The sequence below is a fragment of the Mobula hypostoma genome, chromosome 3, assembly GCF_963921235.1.
Source record: "Mobula hypostoma chromosome 3, sMobHyp1.1, whole genome shotgun sequence".
NCBI classification, from domain to species: Eukaryota; Metazoa; Chordata; class Chondrichthyes; order Myliobatiformes; family Myliobatidae; genus Mobula; species Mobula hypostoma.
The window spans coordinates 25,795,815-25,815,136 of NC_086099.1; the positions used below are offsets into that span (position 1 = coordinate 25,795,815).

Genomic DNA, 19,322 nt, shown 5'->3' on the forward strand with positions numbered 1-19,322 from the left:
CTCCCCATGACTATGTGCATACCCCATCCATCTAGAGCTGGGATTCTCAACCTTTGTTATGCCATGGATCAATACCATTAAGCAAGGGATTCATAGACCCCAGGTTAGATTCTAAAGCTACAATGAACATGAGCTATACAATCAGGGTGTCAAAGCATAGAAATGGGTCTATCAACCTACAACAGCAACGTTGTCCTTTTTGTCCATCTGTGCCACTCTTACTGGTCTACACTGTCTGTATCTATCTATACTTTGCCTATTTAAGCACCTGTTTAAGTGTCTCTTAAAAATAGCAATTGTGTCCGATCCCACTGCCTCTGCTTGCAACAAGATATCAACACTCTCTCTGTGAAAAAATTTCTCCTCAAATTGCCAATAAAGCTCTTTCCTCTCACTTCAAACCCATTCCGTCTTGATTTTGATACCCTTTTTATGGGATGTATCTTTTTATCCACCCTATCTGTCCCCTATTATTATTGTACATGCCTCTATCACGTCTCCTTCACTCCAGAGAAAACAAACACAGCCTATCCAATCTCACCCTCTATCTAAAGCCCTCCAATATAGGCAACCTCCTCTCACCCTCTCCAACACAATAACATCCTTCCTATAATGAGGCAATGAGAACTGTACATAACACTCCATATAATTAATCGTTTGTAAAGTTGCTTTATAACATCAGATTTCAGAATCAGAACCAAAATCAGGTTTATTATCACTGTTTTATATTGTGTTGTTTTGTGGCAGCAGAGCAGTACATGGACATAAAATGGTAAGCATACCATATAATTCTTCACTACCATATCTACCTTTTTTGTAACTATGGATATAAATCCCGACACTCCTCTGTTTTTCAGCATTTTCTAATGCCCCAACTTTTCCCTCAATAGTGGAGAATCATATTGTATATGACTACATACAGTACTGTGCAAATGTCTTACGCCCCTAAGACTTCTGCACAGTACCGTTGTAATTTTACATATTGCACCGTGCAGGTGCTGCAAAAAATAACAAATTTCATGACATATGTGAGTGATGACAAACCTGATTCTGATAGGGGTCTCTTTTGTGGACTGAGAGTGGGAAGGGGGCAGGGAGACTGGAATCAAGGTTGGGAAAAGGGGAAGGCAGAGGGGAGGAAGTGGGAGAGAGACATTCTGTAATGATCAATAAACTGATTGTTTGGATTCAGATTACCTTGCATGTGTCTCAGGGCTTGGTGTGTCTGCCCTCGCACTGCCCTCTGCTCCTGGCACTCCTTCTCTTGCCCTGTCCTGCACCCTTCCCGCAGCACTCCACAATCACCATTCCCACACCAACTGCAAACTTGCTCTCACTCCACGTTGACAGATATAACACTATGGAAAAGCATTAGTTGCCCTAGCTGTATACAGTATATATGTGCCTAAGACTTTTGCACAGTACTGTACAATATATTGCACATGACTACTATTATTTTATTTCTCAATGTGCATCATCTCACACATCTCAAAACTAAATTACATCCGCCAATGCTCCATATAAGTATCCATTAATTCTTTATTTTGCTGCAGCCGTAGACAAACATCTTCGCTATTTAAACCACCAGCAACTTTCATGTAGTCTGCAGACTTACTAATCATATCTCCGAAATTCCCAAGCATCAGTGATTTCTGTGGCACATTACTAATCATGGATTTCCAAACAGAAAATCATACTTTGATCACTATCCTCTGCCTTCCATTACCAAGACATCCTTGGATCCCGTTCATAAGCTTTATATAGATCACATGTGCCTTAAACCTCGAGACCAGCCTGCCATGTGGAACCTTGTCAAATGCTTTGTTAAAGTTCACATGAACAATATCTACATCCCGCTTTGTCAGTCTTCTATAGAAACATAGAAACATAGAAAATAGGTGCAGGAGTAGGCCATTCGGCCCTTCGAGCCTGCACTGCCATTTATTATGATCATGGCTGATCCTCCAACTCAGAACCCCACACCAGTCTTCCCTCCATACCCCCTGATCCCCGTAGCCACAAGGGCCATATCTAACTCCCTCTTAAATATAGCCAATGAACTGGCCTCAACTGTTTCCTGTGGCAGAGAATTCCACAGATTCACCACTCTCTGTGTGAAGAAGTTTTTCCTAATCTCGGTCCTAAAAGGCTTCCCCTCTATCCTCAAACTGTGGCCCCTCGTTCTGGACTTCCCCAACATCAGGAACAATCTTCCTGCATCTAGCCTGTCCAATCCCATTAGGATTTTATACGTTTCAATCAGATCTCCCCTCAATCTTCTAAATTCCAATGAGTACAAGCCCAGTTCATCCAGTCTTTCTTCATATGAAAGTCCTGCCATCCCAGGAATCAATCTGGTGAACCTTCTTTGTACTCCCTCTATGGCAAGGATGTCTTTCCTCAGATTAGGGGACCAAAACTGCACACAATACTCCAGGTGTGGTCTCACCAAGGCCTTGTACAACTGCAGTAGTACTTCCCTGCTCCTGTACTCGAATCCTCTCGCTATAAATGCCAGCATACCATTTGCCTTTTTCACCACTGCTGTACCTGCATGCCCACTTTCAATGACTGGTGTATCATGACACCCAGGTCTCGTTGCACCTCCCCTTTTCCTAATCGGCCACCATTCAGATAATAATCTGTTTTCCTATTTTTGCCACCAAAGTGGATAACTTCACATTTATCCACATTAAATTGCATCTGCCATGAATTTGCCCACTCACCCAACCTATCCAAGTCACCCTGCATCCTCTTAGCATCCTCCTCACAGCTAACACTGCCACCCAGCTTCGTGTCATCCGCAAACTTGGAGATGCTGCATTTAATTCCCTCATCCAAGTCATTAATATATATTGTAAACAACTGGGGTCCCAGCACTGAGCCTTGCGGTACCCCACTAGTCACCGCCTGCCATTCTGAAAAGGTCCCGTTTATTCCCACTCTTTGCTTCCTGTCTGCTAACCAATTCTCCACCCACACCAATACCTTACCCCCAATACCGTGTGCTTTAAGTTTGCACACTAATTTCCTGTGTGGGACCTTGTCAAAAGCCTTTTGAAAATCCAAATATACCACATCCACTGGTTCTCCCCTATCCACTCTACTAGTTACATCCTCAAAAAATTCTATGAGATTCGTCAGACGTGATTTTCCTTTCACAAATCCATGCTGACTTTGTCCGATGATTTCACCGTTTTCCAAATGTGCTGTTATCACATCCTTGATAACTGACTCCAGCAGTTTCCCCACCACCGACGTTAGGCTAACCGGTCTATAATTCCCCGGTTTCTCTCTCCCTCCTTTTTTAAAAAGTGGAGTTACATTAGCCACCCTCCAATCCTCAGGAACTAGTCCAGAATCTAACGAGTTTTGAAAAATTATCACTAATGCATCCACTATTTCTTGGGCTACTTCCTTAAGCACTCTAGGATGCAGACCATCTGGCCCTGGGGATTTATCTGCCTTCAATCCCTTCAATTTACCTAACACCACTTCCCTACTAACATGTATTTCGCTCAGTTCCTCCATCTCACTGGACCCTCTGTCCCCTACTATTTCTGGAAGATTATTTATGTCCTCCTTAGTGAAGACAGAACCAAAGTAATTATTCAATTGGTCTGCCATGTCCTTGCTCCCCATAATCAATTCACCTGTTTCTGTCTGCAGGGGACCTACATTTGTCTTTACCAGTCTTTTCCTTTTTACATATCTATAAAACCTCAGATATAAAATAAAAATATAAAAAACTCAGATCAAATCAAATTAGTAAAGCATGGTCTTCGCCATTTACCAACTGGGAGAGAGCAGCTGGAAGAGTATCTGTGCAATTAAGTACCATTTTTGACCAGGCAAAAGGCTTTGACTCCACCACATGAAGGGTAATGTGGACCATCTTTCTCAAGTCTGGCAAACCTCAGTATTTAATCACTAAGCCTATCTCTGCTCACATTTAGCATCTGAAAAACAACAGTCCCCCATCAACTTACATCCACTATACAACACAACCCTAGACAATAAACACAATGCTGGAGGATCTCAGCAGGTCAGGCAGCATCTCCGGAGGGGAATAAACAGTCAATGTTTTGGGCTGAGACCCTTCATGAGGACTGGAAAGGAAGGGGGAGAACCCAGAATAAGAAGTTGGGTGGGGAGGAAGAAGCTATTAGAAGATGCTGGAAATTATGGATTAGCTCCCACGTCGCAGCATCAATTTCTTAATGATGGTATTTGTTTTTTTTTTCTTGTCACATGTACTGAGATAACAGTGAGGAGCATCTATTTTCATACCTTTCAGACAAGTCATTCCATACAAAAGTAGTTCAAAAAGGGGAACAAAACAGAATGTGGAATATTGTGTTACAGTCATAAAGGAAGAGCTGGGGGGGCAGAGACAATAAAGATCAAGGACCATGACAAGGTCGATTGAGAGATTAAGATTTCAAATTCATTGTATAAAAGGAAATTTCAAGAGTCTTATAACAGCTGAATAGAGCTATGGTATGTATACTCATTTTTTTTTCTATTTTCTGTTCAAAGTAGGGAGAAGAGAGAATGAGTGAGCTGGGAGGGGTCTTGGTACATTGACTACTTTCCCAAAGCAGTGTAGAGGGAGTCAACAGTGGAGATTAGTATTCCTGATGGACAATTCTATATTCATAACTCTGCAATTTCTTGCTGCCTCAGGCAGAGTGTTTGTCATACCAAGCTGTAGTGTATCTAGAAAGGACGCTTTCTATAGTGCATCTCCGGAAAGGCTGTGGACGATTTGAAGTTACTGGATGTCAACAATTTGGTGGGTCTGTCACCACACATTGATGCAATCACAAAGACAGGGGCTCTGTTAGGAATTTGAAGATATTTGGAATGTCACCAAAGGCCATAAGACCATAAGATATAGGAGCAGAAGTGGGCCATTCATCCCATCGAGTCTGCGCCATCATTAAATCATGGGCTGATCCAATTCTTCCAGTAATCCCCACTCCCCTGCGTTCTCCCCATACCCTTTGATGCCCTGGCTAATCAAGAACCTACCTATCTCTGCCTTAAATACACCGATGACTTGGCCTCTACAGCCCCTTGCAAGATTTGCAAGTTTCTGTGGTGGACAGCGTTCACAGGCAGTCATGGAGGCTCCAGCACACAGGATTGAAACAGGTTGCTGAGGGACAAACATTCAGCCAGTTCAATCAAAGGCACAACCCTCCCCACTAGTGAGGACATCTTAAAGTTGGATGTGCAACATCCATCACTAAGGGCTCTCAACGTCCAGGACATGCCTTATTCTTATCGCTAATTTCAGGGAGGAGGTATAGGAGTCTGAAGACCTACGTGTAATGTTCTAGGAACGGCTTCTTCCCCTCCGACATCAGATTTTTGAATGGTCCATGAACCCATGAACACTATTTTTGCACTATTTATTAACTTTGTAACTTACAGTAATTTTATGCCTTTGCAATGTACTGGTGTCGCAAAAAAACAAGAATCATACATTATCCTGGCCATTTTATTAGTTACATCTGGACCACTGTTCGTTAATACAAATATGTAACCAGCCAATTATATGGCAGCAGCTCAATGCCCAAAAGCACGCAGACATGGTCAAGAGGTTCAATTGTTGTTCCAGACCCAACATCAGAATGGGGAAGAAATGTGATCCAAGAGACTTTGACTGTGGACAGTGAGTGATCGTGGTACACAGGGTGGTTTGAGTACCTTGGAATCTGCTAATCTCCTAGGATTTTCATGCACAGTTCAGCAAAGGGACAGGACTTTTAGTCCACGATGTCTTGAGTAATCGAACAGTCTTCACAGTATACAGAGAATGGTGTGAAAACCAAAAAAAAAACAACAACATCCAGTTGTGTTAGTTCTGAAAGCAAAAATGCCTTGTTAATGAGCAAGATCAGACTGGTTCAAGCTGACAGCAAAGTTACAGCAGCAGAAGACCATGAACATGCACTCAGCTAATTAGGTATAGGAGGTACCTAATAAAGTGGCCACAGAGTGTATAGGACAGTGTTGGGCTCCCTGTGGAGTCTATGGTTCCTAGTCTTTTTTATGCCATGGACCCCAGTTTGGGAACCCCTGCTACGGAGCTCAACCAGTAAGCTTGGCAATTCCATGTCCACATGGGCGTTCCTGACTCTATTGCAAGCTTTTGAGAGGAATTGGAGAGTATTTCATCCTGAATTGCTAGCATTTTATGGCAAGTTCCAATCCAGTGGTAATGCTCCAACAGTACCCATCTCATGATGTCACCATCTCTCCATTAAAACCATAAACAAATCTGCATCATATTAACATTGCTAAGGTTCTGTGTACTGCATTGTCAGGAAAGCATCATTACTGGGATCTTCCTTATTCTCCTGCTTTTGAAGATATGTGGTTTCTATCTCCTTTATGTAATTTTTACTGTTGTGAATGATAATTACCTTATAAAAAGAACAATTACTGTTGAGACTAATTTAAAGCACGACTTCACTATTACCAGTTATATTATTATAATCAGTCAGTGATTAAACAGCAGATATGCAAATAATTATATTGATTTTATATTTACACTAGTCAATAGTTTTTTCATTTGAGTTGTAATAAAAGGAGAATAATTGTAGGATGAAACATTGCTGAGAGAACAGTCTGGGATTAATTACTTCAGCCGAAGAGAACAGTCACGTTTTAGGAAGAAAGTATTTTCAAACACAGACCTAGAACAAAGGCAAACTGTTAAAAGATGGATATTTACATTAAACAGCAAAATCAGACCAGAACAGAGGTTTACAACAGGCCACAGTTTAACATCAAACACCAACATGCTGATGTAAGTCAAAAGATTAGACATCAACAAACAGCCCTGCACTTTACGTCAGCAATAGTCAGACATCCCACCCTGCAAAAACTCATTTCAGGGAGGTCTCAACCTTATTTCAGGGAGGTCTCAACCGGAAGTCTCAACCTCAGCAGTCTGTGTGAATGAATTTGTTAATTTTCCAAGACATCAGATTTATAAGTGTTTTGTGAGATAGTTGATTTCTGAATTCTGTCTTAATGTGCCATGTTCACAATAGCTGTTGTCTTGGATGATGAGCAGGCATAGTTTTTTGCTATTTCTGAATCAGGAAAAATTCTCCTGAGTAGCTTGTCTGTGTGCTGACACACCTGGAATGGCAGGTTATGCTCAACGATGAAAGATGTAAAGTACACCTCAGCTCCAGTGACCTTCTCTGTCAGACTTTGGTTTTCTGCTGAAAAGAACTGAAATACTTGAGCAGCCTTCCCTGTGCTTAGCCTCCCTAATATGTTGTGGTCCCTAAAAGAAATAAAAGCATAAGGTGTATCCTTATTACAGGTGTGCGCCGCTTAACGTCCATTCAGACAACATCTGATCGCATATACATCCGTAGTCACACACGCACACATTGCCTGCAATAGTCGAGATCAGGACTTTTGTACACCGAAATGGGGGATTTTAAATGAGTGATCTGGAAGTTCTGTATCTTCAAGTTTAAGTTTATTGTCATCTGGCTGACTGTCCACAAACAAAACAACCTCTGTCCGGACCACGGTGTAGCCACAATACATATATCACGCACACCACATAAAACAATATATTGCCATATTATTTAATAAAGTGTAATTCAAAATGCATATAAAGTGCACAGCACAGGTAAAGAGTTTGCTGTCCTCATGACAAAACCTCGGTGGGGGCCGGGTATTTATTAAAATCGGTTTTTCTTCTGAAAACTGCTGCGCTTAAACCCAGCCAATCGCGGGCTTCGATGTACCTGTAAGTGGAAGTGTTTCAGGAAAAATACCCCGAAGAATTTGCTTGCTGTGAGCGCATTTTTAAAGATCTCTTAGCAGACGATTTTGGAATTTCGCTCCAATTTAAACCCCGGTCTAATCCTTTTTAAGACGCCAATGCGCCCCGCCCATATATGGCAGCCTCACGTAGTCAGGTTGTCACTGCCAGCCTTGGGAATTTCCTTGCCAGGCTTTTGTCCAGATGATTTCAGCGTCATTACAGACGGCAGTAACTGAACTGATGGAATATGGAAGAGAGAGAGAGAGGTCGACTGTAAAGCCTGCCCACAGAGAAAATTTATAGGTCTACTTAGCACAAAGAGAGATCAAGCAGGATTCATTCATTTTCTTTCTTCCTTTTTTTTACCCTCTCCCTCTCTCTCTCTAAGAAATCGATTTCCGGGATATTGTATATAATTTGTGGGCAACAGGGAGCCGCTATCGATATGCAGGAGACTCCCGGAACTCCCAGGAGAGGTGGGATGTCTGAATAGTGGAAGCATCTGCTTGGTCCGATAGATCTGTGTCAATTAGCAAGGGTCTAGTTTCTCACTTGTCCTGTCCTTGCATTCCTCTAAATTTTCACGGTCATCGACACACTGGGGACAACAAACCTGCCAGCCCACACATGTAGAAGGAAAGTAAAGCACCTGGGGGAAGCCCATGCGGTCACGGAGAAAATGTGCAAACTCCTCATAGACAGCACCCAAGATCAAGACTGAACCATGATCACTAGAGATGTGAACTAAAATTGTATTTTTCAAAGAAATTGATTTCTCCATTTGTCTGCTTACCTTGGTCCCATGTGGAAATGTGCATTTTGTTGCAGGAATTGCAGAAATTTGATAGGGGATGGGAAAAAATATCTTGACTTGGGAAAGTGGACAAAGGTTGCATCTTCCCTTCTGCCTGACCTGTTCACTTATCGCAGAGTAGAAACTTTGCTCGGTCAGTGCTACAGAAATTGCACATGTTAATTAGCACGGAAGAGAAAATTACAAGGATGTTGCTGGGAATTGAGGATCTGATTTATGGGGAAAGGTTAAGTAAGTTAGGACTTTATTCCTTGGAGTGCAGGAGAAGGAGGAGGGTTCTTATAGAGGTACATAAAATTATGAAGGGTATTAATGATGAACACTGGCAGCCTTTTTCCCCTCAGGCAGGGTGAGACTAGAACTAGAGGTCACAGATTAAGGGGAGAGGTGAAATAGTTAAAGTAATTTAAGGGGGAATTTCTTCACTGAGAGGGTGGTGTGAGTGTGGAATGAGCTGCCAAAAGAAGTGATGGATGTGGGTAGGAATGCAGCATTTAAGAGGAGTTTGGATGTGTACATGTATGGAAGTGGCATTGAAAACTATGGTCCATGTGCGGATCGATGGGACTAGGCCGAAGACCAGGCTGGCACAGACTAGATGGGCTAAAAGGCTTGTTTCTGTTCTGTAGTGCTCTATGACTCTATGAAGGCAATTGAACCTTGGTTATACAGCATCTGTTGGAAGTAAAATATGGCGGTGGGGCAGATAATTTTGAGGAAACAGCTAGGCTGCAGAAGGACTTAGATGTATTAGTGGAATGGGCAAGGAAGTGGCAAATGAAACACAATGTTGGAAAATGCTTGGTCATGAACTTTGATAGAAGAAATAAAGGTGAAGAACATTTCCTAAATGGGTGGAAAATCCAAAAATCTGAGATGCAAAAGGACTTGAGTCCTCGTGCAGAATACTCTAAAGGTTAACTTGCCGGCTGAGTTGGTGGTGAGGAAGGTAGATGCAATGTTAGTATTCATTTCAAGCAGTCTAGAATATAAGAGCGGGGATGTGATGCTGAGGCTTTATAAGGCAATGATGAGGCCTCATCTTGAGCATTGTAAACAGTTTTGGGCTTCTTATCTAAGAAAAGATGTGCTGGCATTGGACAGAGTCCAGAGGAGATTCACTAGGATGATTCTGGGAATGAAAGGTTTTTCACATGAGGAATGGTTGTTGGCTCTGGGCCTGTACACACTGGAATTTAGAAGGATGAAGGAGGGATCTTATTGAAACCTTTTGAATGTTGAAAGGCCTCGACAGAGTAGATGTGGAAAGGATATTTCCCATGGTGGAGAAGTCTAGGACAAGAGGGCACTGCCTCAGGATAGAGAGTCATCCATTTAAAACAGAGATGCAGAGAAATTTCTTTAGCCAGAGGCTGGTGAATTTGTGGAATTTGTTACCACAGGCAGCTGTGGAAGCCAGGTCATTGGGTGTATGTAAGGCAGAGTTTGATAGATTCTTGATTGGATATGGCATCAAAGGTTATCAAAGGCCTTTGACAAGGTTCCACACGGAAGGTTAGTTAGGGAGGTTCAATCGTTAGGCATTAATATGGAAGTAGTAAAATGGATTCAGCAGTGGCTATATGGGAGACGCCAGAAAGTAGTGGTGTCAGATTGGAGGACGGTGTGTAGCGGTGTGCCTCAAGGATTTGTACTGGGTCCAATGTTGTTTGTAATATATACTAATCATCTAGATGATGGGGCGGTAAATTAGATTAGTAAGTATGCAGATGATACTAAGATAGGTGGTGCTGTGGATGATGAGGTCGGTTTTCAAAACTTGCAGAGAGATTTAGGACAGTTAGAAGAGTGGGCTGAAAGATGGCAGATGGAGTTTAATGCTGAAAAATGTGAGGTGCTACATTTTGGTAGAACTAATCAAAATAGGACATACATGGTAAATGGTAGGGCATTAAAGAATGCTTTAGAACAGAGGGATCTAGGAATAATGGCGCATAGTTCCCTGAAGATGGAATCTCATGTGGATAGGGGGGTGAAGAAAGCTTTTGGTTTGCTGGCCTTTATTAATCAGAGCATTGAGTATAGGAGTTGGGATGTAATGTTGAATTTGTATAAGGCATTGGTACGGCCAAATCTGGAGTACTGTGTACAGTTCTGGTCACCGAATTATAGGAAGGATGTCAATAAAATTGAGAGAGTACTGAAGAGGTTTACTAAAATGTTGCCTGGGTTTCATCTCCTAAGTTACAGAGAAAGGTTGAACAAGTTAGGTCTTTATTCTTTGGAGCGTAGAAGGTTGAGGGGGGACTTGATAGAGGTGTTTAAAATTATGAGGGGGATTGATAGAGTTGACGTGGTTAGACTTTTTCCATTGAGAGTGGGGAAGATTCAAACAAGAGGGCATGGGTTGAGAATTAGAGGACAAAAGTTTAGGGGTAACATGAGGGGGAACTTCTTTACTCAGAGAGTGGTAGCTGCGTGGAATTAGCTTCCAGCAGAAGTGGTTGAGGCAGGTTCGATGTTGTCATTTAAAGTTAAATTGGACAGATATATGGACAGGAAAGGAATGGAAGGTTATGGGCTGATTGCAGGTCGGTGGGAATAGGATAGGGTAAGAGTTCGGCACGGACTAGAAGGGCCGAGATGGCCTGTTTCCGTGCTGTAATTGTTATATGGTTAAGGGAAGAAGGCCAGGGAGCAGGGCTGAAGAGGGGAAAGGAAGATCAGCCATAATTGAATGGAGGAGCAGACTGAATGGGCTAAATGGCCTAATTCTGCTCCTATGTCTTATGGATTTATGGTCTAAAACAGAGAAACACACACAAAATGCCGAAGAAACTTAGCAAGCCTGGCTCCATCTATGGAGGAGAATAAACAGTCTACGTTTTGGGCTGAAACCCTCGATCAGGGTAGGATCTCAGCCCAAAACATCGACTGTTTATCAGAAGGTCTGATCGGCTATTTTAACATCTTCTAAAGTTCATTGGATGTGCAGAGACCGTAAAACCATAAGACCATAAGACATAGGAACAGAATTAGGCCACTCTTTTGGCAGCTCTGTCGTCCCATCATGGCAGATTTATTATCCTTCTCAACCCCATTTTTAATCTAACAGAAAATTCATTTCTCACTGTTCGGCTGCTGAGACACTAGTTCCATGAGTGTCCTCGTGGTGAAACACCACTAGCAGCACCTCATTACCGGTAGTGTTGTCATGGCAATGACCGGTCACACAGGGTGAATTGTGGAGCTCAGGGCAGGAGGCAAAAGATGCCGATCTGCAAAGAGCTGCCTCCCACAGAGTGTTCAGAGGTTCCATATCGCTTCCAATGAACAGACCATCTTCAGCTTCATGTTTTCTGAGGTTATTCTTAGAGAATTATGTGGAATGCTGAACAAAGACCTTCAACCATCCCTTCATGCCCAGACCACTCTCTTTACATTCCTCACCACAAGATCTTTCCAAGTCGCTGAATGTATAACTGCATTATCTCACAACCTGATGCTCAGTGTAATAAGAAAGAGGTCAGCTAGGCTCCTGTGTTCATTTAAGATTGCTTAATGTCATTTCCAGTACACCAGTGTACGGAAGAATAAAATAAGTGTTACTCTGGATCTGATGCAGCATGTAAAAACTACACTAAGTTAAATGACATAATAATGAAAAATATATATAAATATATCAGATAGTTTATATACATTGATTATGCTGTATGTACATAAAGTGAGGCTAGGCACAGGACATAAGCTGACTCTGACAGCAAGTGATAAAGTAATGGTGGTGGGGGGTGTGGAGGAGTGGGTTAGTGGCTGGAGGTGTTGATCAGCCTCACTGCTTGGGGAAAGTAAGTTTTTTAAGTGTTGTGATCCTGGCATGGATGCCACATAGCCTCCTCCCTGATGGGAGTGGGACAAATAGTCCATGAGCAGGGTAGGTGGGAACCCTGATGATGTTGCTATCCCTTTTCTGGCATCTTTCTGTGTAGAGTATGTTCTTGATAGCAGGAGGCTGGTGCCTGCCACCAAGAGGTACTGTATTTACAGTCAGCCGAGTTCATGTGCTTTCACTTCAGTCATGAGCAGGTGGCAACTTGGTTGCTGGGTTTTATCCATTATAAACATAGTCAATGATAGCCCATCATAACCCAAAATGGCCATCATCAGGAAACACGGACTCCTTCAATGTGCCTGTTGAAGACCATAACAACATATACCGGTGATATTAAACCTGATTCGGATTCTGACCCTGAAGACCATTGGGCACGGGAGCAGGATTAGGCAATTTAGCCCATCAAGTCTGCTTCACTGTTCCATTATGACTGATGTATTATCCCTCTCGAACCCATTCTCCAGTCTTCTCCCCATAATCTTTGCCACTCTTATCAATCAAGAAACTATCAACCTCAACTATAAATATAACCAATAACTTGGCCTCCGCAGCCATCTGTAGCAAAGAAATCCACAAATTCACAACTCTCTGGCTAAAGAAATTCCTCCTCATCTCTGTTCTAATGGGATATCCTTCTATTCCGATCCTGGACTCCCCCACTATAGGAAACAACCTCTTAACATCTAATCTATCTGGACTTTTCAATATTCGATAGGTTTCAACGAGATCCCCTCTTATTAGTCTAAACTATAGCAAATTCAGCCCAGTGCCATCAAATGCTGCTTAAACGTTATCCCTTTCATTCCCATGATCGATCTCCTGAACCTTCTCAGAGCCCACATGGGGAATGGTGATTCTGGATTGGATGTTATGTAGTGACCCAAGTTTGATTAGGAAGCTAAGGTAAAAGAATCCTGAGAAGACAGTGATCATAATATGATAGAATTCACCTTGCAGTTTGAGAAGGAGAAGCTAAAATCAGATGTATCAGTATGACAGTAGAATAATGGGAATTTCAGAGGCATGAGAGAGGAGCTAACCTAACTTGGTTGGAAAGGGACACGAGCATGGATGAGGGTGGAGCAGCAATGGCTGGTGGCTCTGGGGTAAAATTCAGAAGGCGCAGAAAAGATACATCGCAAAGATGAAGAAGTATTTTATCAGGAGGATGAGACAACCGTGGCTGAGAAGCGAGGTTAAAGACAGCATAAAAAGAATTGAAAAATGAGGGCATGTAATACAGGTCAACCTTCACTAATCCAGCACCATTGGGACTGAGAAGTGCCGGATTAGTGAAAATGCCGAATTACAGCAGGATCACATTAAGCATAATCAGTGCCAGATTATCGAAGGGACCGGATTACAGGTAGTCGGATTAGTGAAGGTCGACCGTATAGCAAAAGTTAGTGGGAAGCTAAAGGATTGGGAAGCTTTTAATAAACAAGAGAAGGCAATAAAAAGGCTATAAGGAAGGAAAAAATGAAATATGAAGGTAAGCTAGCCAAAAATATAAAAGATGATACAAAACGTTTTTTCAGAGAATGAAGAGTGAAAAAAAAACAAGGTTGGATATTGGACTGATGGAAACTGACACCGGAGAGGTAGAAATGGGGGATAAAGAAATGGCGGAGAAACTTAGTAAGTACTTTGCATCAGTTTTCGCTGTGGAAGACTATAGCAGAATGTCAGAAAGGTAAAGGTGTCAGGGAACAGAAGTGTGTGTCATTGCTATTACTAAGAGGAAGATGGTTGGGAACTTAAAACATCTAAAGGTAGATAAGTCACCAGGACCAGATGGACTGCTCCCTAGGGTTCTGACAGAGGCAGCTGAAAAGATTGTGGAGGCTTTAGTAATGATAGTTCAAGAATCACTACATTCTGGAATGGTTCCTGAGCTCTGCAAAATGCACATGTCACCCTACTCTTTAAGAAGGGAGGGAGGAAGAAGAAAGGAAATTATAAGGCAGTTAGCCTGACTTCTGCTGTTGGTCTTTTGTTAAGGATGAAGCGTCAGGGTACTTGAAGGCACGTGATAAATTAGGCCAAAGTCAGAATGGTTTTCTAAAGGGGAAATCTTGCTTGACATATCTGTTGGAATTTTTTGAGTAAATTACAAACAGGATAGACAAAGGAAAGTTAGTGAACGTTGTCTATATGGATTTTCAAAAGGCCTTGACAAGGTGCCATACATCAGGCTGCTTAACAAAATAAAAGCCCATGGTATTACAGAAAAGATGATAGCATGGATAGAGCTTTGGCTACCTGGCTAGAGGTAAAGTATGGAAATAAAGTGGGCCTTTTCTGGTTGGCTGCCGGTGACCAATGGTGTGCTGCAAAGGTCTGTATTTAGATCACTTACTTTCACATTGAATGTCAATGATTTGGATTAAGGATTTGATGGCTTTGTGGCCAAACTTGTGGACGATAATAAACTAGGTGGAAGGGCAAGTAGTGTTGAGTTAACAGGGTGTCTGCAGAAGGACTTAGACAGATTGGGGGAATGGGCATCAAAATAGCTTAAGGAAAAAAGTTGCCGAGTATTTTGTAAATGGGGAGAAAATCCAAAAATCAGAGTTGCAGGGGGACTTGGGAGTCCTCGTGCAGGATTCCCTAAAGGTTAACTCGTAGGTTGAGTCGGTGGTAAGGAAAGCAAATGCAATGATAGCATTCATTTCAAGAGGAGTAAGACTTCAAAAGTAAAGATGCAATGTTGAGGCTTACTTGGATTATTTTGTGTGTTTTGGGGCGGCTTATCTAAGAAAGAATATGCTGGCATTGGAGAGATTCCTGAGGAAGTTCCCAAGAATGATCCCAGGAATGAAAGGGTTAACATACTCTATGTGGTTCATTTGATGGCTTTGACCCTGTCAAAACTCGCTGCAGTTTAGAAGAATGAGGGGGGTATCTCATTGAAACCTATCAAATTTTGAAAGGTCTGACTAGAGTTGATGTGGAAAGGATGTTTCCTACAGTGAGGAAAGAACCAGAGGGCATAGCCTCAGTATTGAGGGATGTCTATTTATAACAGAGATGAGGAAAATTAGCTTTAGTCAGGGGTTGGTGAATCTGTGAAATTCCTTGCCTCAGATGCCTGTGTAAGCCAAGTTACTGGGGATAGGTTTTTGATCAAACAGAGCATCAAAGGTTATGGGGAGAAGGCAGGAGAATGCGTTTGAGAAGACCATAAGATGATAAGACATAGGCCATTTGGCCTATCAAGTTTGCTCCACCATTCAGTCATGGATGATCCCTTTTTCCCCTCCTCAGCCCCACTCTGCAGCTTTCTCCCCATAACCTTTGATGTCACGTCCAATCAAAAACCGACCAAGTTCTGCCTTAAATACACACAATGGCCTGGCCTCCACAGCTGCCTGTGGTAGTAAATTCCACAAATTCACCAACTTCTAGCTAAAGAAATATCTCCACATCTCTGTTTCATTGAGATTCCCCCCCCCACCCCCCATCCTTCTAAATTCCAACAATTCAGACCCAGTGCCATAAAATGTTCTTCATATGATAACCCTTTCATTCCTGGAATCATCCTTCTGAATCTCCTCTGAATCCTCTCCAATGCCAGCACAACTTTTCTTAGATGAGTCCAAAGTTGTTCACAATACTCAAGGCGAGGCCTCACCAGTGCCTTATAAAGCCTCAGCATCACATCCCTGCTCTTGTATACCAGACCTCTTGAAATGAATGCTAACATTGCATTTGCCTTCCTCACCATCGATTCAACCTGTAAATTAACCTTTAGGATATTCTGCACAAGGACTCCCAAGCCCCTTCGTCTCTCAGATTTTTGGATTTTCTCCCCATTTAGAAAATAGTCTGCTCCTTTATTTCTTCCTTCAAAGTGCATGACCATGCATTTTCCAACATTGTATTTCATTGCCACTTCCTTGCCCATTCTCCTAATCTGTCTTTCTGCAGTCTACCTGTTTTCTCAACACTACCTGCCCCTCCACCAATCTTTGTGTCATCTGCAAACGTGGCAACAAAGCTATCTATTCCATCATCTAAACTATTGATATACAGCATAAAAAGCAGTCTCAACATCGAGCCTTGCGGAGAACCACGTCACTGGCATCCAACCAGAAACGTATCATTTTATTCCCACTCGCTGCCTCCAACCAATCAGCCAATGCTCTGACCATTCCAGTAACTTTCCTGTAATGTTATGGGCTCTTAACTTGGTAAGCAATCTCATGTGTGGCACCTTGTCAAAGGCCTCCTGAAAACATAAATTTACGACATCCTCCGCATCCCCTTTAACTAACCTACGTGTAATCTCCTCAAAGAATTCCAACAGGTCTGTCAGGCAAGTTTTTACCTTAAGGAAACAATGCTGACTTTGTCCTATCTTGTCCTGTGTCACCAAGTCCTCCATAACCTCATCCTTAACAATTGACTCCAACATCTTCCCAACCACTGAGGTCAGGCTAACTGGTCTATAATTTGCTTTCTGCTGCCTTCCTCCTTTCTTAAAGAGTGGAGTGACATTTGCAATCTTCCAGTCCTCTGGCACCATGCCAGAGTCCAATGATTCCTGAAAGATCATTACTAATGCCTCCACAATCTCTACCGCTACCTCTTTCAGAAACCTAGGGTGCAGTTCATATGGCCTGGGTGACTTATGCACCACTAGGGTTTTCAGCTTTTTGAGCACCTTCTCCCTTGTAATAGTAACTCCACTCACTTCTCTTCCCTCACACCCTTCAACACCTGGCACGCTGCTAGGGTCTTCCACAGTGAAGACTGATGAATAATACTAATTTAGTTCATCTGCCGTCTCCTTGTCCCCCATTATTATTTCTCTGGGCTCATTTTCTGGCAGTCCTATATCCAGTCTCATCTTTCTTTTATGTTTTACATACTTGAAAGAGCTTTTACTATTCACTTTGATATTGTTTTCTAACTTGCTTTCATATTTCATCTTTTCCCTCCTAATGATTCTTTTAGTTGCTCTCTGTAGGGTTTTAAAAGCTTCCCAATCCTCTGTCTTTCCACTAATTTTTGCTTTGCTGTATGTCCTCTCTTTTTTTGACATTAGCTTTGACTTCACTTGTTAGCCACAGTTATACTATTTTGCCATTTGAGTATTTCTTTGTTCCTGGAATACACCTGTTCTGCACCTTTCTCATTTTTTCCATGAAACTCCTGGAAGGAATAATAAATCATCCGTGTTGGAATGGCGGAAGAAACTTGACGGGCCATGTGGCCTAATGCTGCTCCTAGATCTTATGGTCTAAATGCCAGCATATCCTTTCTCAGATAAGTAGCCCATTCAGCATGTTGTTGTGGCTCATCGGAAGATACTCCTCATGATCAATGACATACAGTATCTCTGGAAAGCATGTATCAAACCAACATTATCAGGGTAATCAAACTGCCAAGTACTTTTGATGGTCAACACTGCCTGAAGATTGGGTCACTGAGGTAAAGGGCTACCCCTCTGCTTTCCTAGTTACTGACACCAACTTACAATCCAACCTTGGCAGAGCACAAAGTGACTCATCTGAGGGAGGCAGTAACTGTGCACGTTATGAAGTCTGAAGAGAACCTTTTACTTCCAATATACCAACATTTATTTCTCCTCTCTTCCTAACAGCATCCCAAGTAGCCGCTCCAAAATCAAGCCAGTGAATGGCCTACGACTTGGATATCATGCTTTTCTAGTTACCATATAACCATATAACAATTACAGCACGGAAACAGGCCATGGCGGCCCCTCTAGTCCGTGCTGAACTCCTACTCTCACCTAGTCCCACTGACCTGCACTTGGTTCATAACCCTCCATTCCCTTCCTGTCCATATATCTATCCAATTTAACTTCAAAAGACAACATCGAACCTGCAAGACTTACGTCAGTAGCTGGAAGAACCAAGAAGAGATGAAAGGAACCTAAGCAACTTTTAAGCAGGTGCACTTGTTTAGATTTAAAACACATATGGTCGAAAACTGATTTTCATAATATATATTTGAAAGTTGGAAAGCACAGGGAACTGGGGACAGCTAAATTCATTATCTCCACAGCCCAGCTGGCTATGATTCTGAGAGGAAGCTTTTATTCAAATCTTGTCAGATTGAAAATTAACAATGAAAATTAACAGCTTAGAAACATTTGATAACCCTCATTTCAGGTGGCTCTGTGGTTCAAAATATTTACTTTGGCTGAATGACAGCAACCACATTACAGATTATTTTTGGAAGAAGCATGCTTTAAGTATGGTTTTATCTCAGGCAACCACAGGTATTGCTCTGTGGTTGGTAAGGCTTTGTTTCACAACTGTAGCTAGCTTAAAATGCATTAATCCAAAATTCACATCTCCAAATAATATTATTTTACAATTTTCAAATTGGAATTTTCAGTCTTAAGACATAAACTCTCACTGGGACATAGCAGGTTACTCAAGCAGCCATATTCACCTGTAAATCCAAAAAGGGAATCTAATTCTAGAAGATTAGATTTTTAAAGATTAGTTTTATTTGTCACATGTACATCAAAACATAGAGTGAAACGCACACAAAATCCTGAAGGAACTCAGCAGGTCAGGCAGCATTTAGGCTCTTTATTCCTCTCTGTAGATGCTGAGTTCTGGCAGTATTTTGTGAGTATGTTACTCTGGATTTCCAGCGTCTGCTGATTGTCTTGTGGTTGTACAGTGAAACTCATTGCTTATCGTCAGATCAAATCAGCAAGGATTGTGCTTGGCTGCTCACAAGGGTCATGATGCTTCCAGACCCAGAATAGCATGCCCATACCCACGATCCCTAATCGTACATCTTCGGACTGTGGGAGTAAAGCGGAGCACTGGAGGAATCACACGCAGTCCTGGGGAGAACATATAAACTCC

General features: G+C 42.1%; 1 protein-coding gene across 4 annotated transcripts in view; it reads right to left on the reverse strand.

Annotated features, from left to right (window-relative positions):
- The window catches only part of arid3c (AT rich interactive domain 3C (BRIGHT-like)), a 587,014-nt gene that overhangs the window by 104,573 nt on the left and 463,119 nt on the right, over window positions 1-19,322 (reverse strand). The window lies entirely within an intron of this gene.